The sequence below is a fragment of the Pinus tabuliformis genome, chromosome 9 (genome assembly GCF_031772625.1).
Source record: "Pinus tabuliformis cultivar Carrire ecotype Pingquan chromosome 9, CPIR1, whole genome shotgun sequence".
Lineage (NCBI taxonomy): Eukaryota > Viridiplantae > Streptophyta > Pinopsida > Pinales > Pinaceae > Pinus > Pinus tabuliformis.
In genome coordinates, this window is record NC_142307.1 from 1,760,029,080 (window position 1) to 1,760,030,772 (window position 1,693).

Below are 1,693 nucleotides of genomic sequence, written 5' to 3' on the forward strand. Positions count from 1 at the left end.
CCTATAAATTGGATACTACAGATGGAGAAATATTTTAATCTACATGGGGTACCACTATTACAAAAGGTATATATTACATCTTCATATTTAGAACAAGATCAATTTTTATGGTATAAAGGGTTTTGTTCTCGTAAACAACTTGTTACGTGGTCAATTTTTACTGAGGAAATTATAGCACATTATGAGAATACAAAAAGAAACACCTTCTTTAGAGCAACACCACAACAATTGGAAGAAAAAAGAGAAAAAGGGATTTGTTACAAAGTGGAAAGCAAAATTATGGAAACAAGGAATTATACTCCTCATAACTATAAAGATGGAATTTTTGTTTCTCCTAGCCTTCCACAACCTACAAGGGTTACACCACAAAAATTAGAAGAAAAAAGAGAAAAAGGACTTTGTTATAATTGTGATAGCAAATGCACTAAAGGTCATAATTGTGCTGAGAATAAATTATTTTACATAGAGTATGAAGAGGAGGAATAAAAGGATCAAGAAATATCAAAAGAAGAGGATATACATGAGGACCCAACCCCAGAGAAAGAAGAAATGAATCCGACCATATCTTGTAAAGCATTGGCAAGAAGTACCACTCCTCAAACTCTTAAGATAGAAGGACATATCAAGAAGAAAAAAGTTAGAAGTGAAATATCACATCAAGAAAGAAGATATGAATCCAACCATATCTTGTAATGCATTGACCGGAATTACCACTCCTCAAATATCTAGATAGAAGGACATATCAAGAAAAAAAATGTTCAAGTGAAAGATCACATCGAGCATCAAGAAATGAATCCGACCATATCTTGTAAAGCATTGGAAGAAATTATCACTCTTCAAACTCTCAAGATAGAAGGATATATCAAGAAGAAAAAGGTTCAAGCAGTGAAAGATCACATCGAACATCAACAACAAGTTCTCCAACTTTTAAAGGATAACGCCACTTTGGTGCAAAATCAAATGAAACAATAGGTAGATCAACATCGTAATGAAAAATGTTTTGAGGTAGGTGATTGGGTGTTTTTACTACTACATCTCAAGCAAGCTATTTATGAGAAGGAAATGTTGACAATACTACATGCAGTTAAGAAATGGCGACCTTATTGAATGGGAAGACACTTCAAGGTAAAAATGGATCATGATAGTCTTAAATACTTTTTATAACAACTGTTATCTTTAGAAAAACAGAAAAATGGGTCACAAATATGTTGGGTTATGACTTTGACATCATCTATAGAAAAGGGAAGCAAAATTTTGTTGCAAATGCACTCTCAAGAAAGGATGAGGATGTGGAAGCATTGTTTTGTGCTATTTCTATTATCCAACCAAATTTGGATAAATGAAGAAAGGGATGAATGGAAGAAGGACGAAGAATTATGGCCACTCATTCAAAAGTTGCAGAAGATCCCAATTCAAACAATATTGCCAGAACTTGAAGAGGAAGGAAAAATAATATTGGAACCTGGAGCATTCACAGAAACAAGAACCCGACAGCTACGAAATCGATCAATTTCAAAGTATCTCATCAAGTGGAAGAACTTACCCGCTAAAGATTCCACATGGGAGGACAAGAATTTATACAGAAGCATCAAGAACTACTCAAGCGTTGAGGACAACACTTTTTGAAGGAGAGGGGAATGTTAGGTCCCTATAATACTAGTGTAACCACTTATTGTTATTAGTACAACCCCCT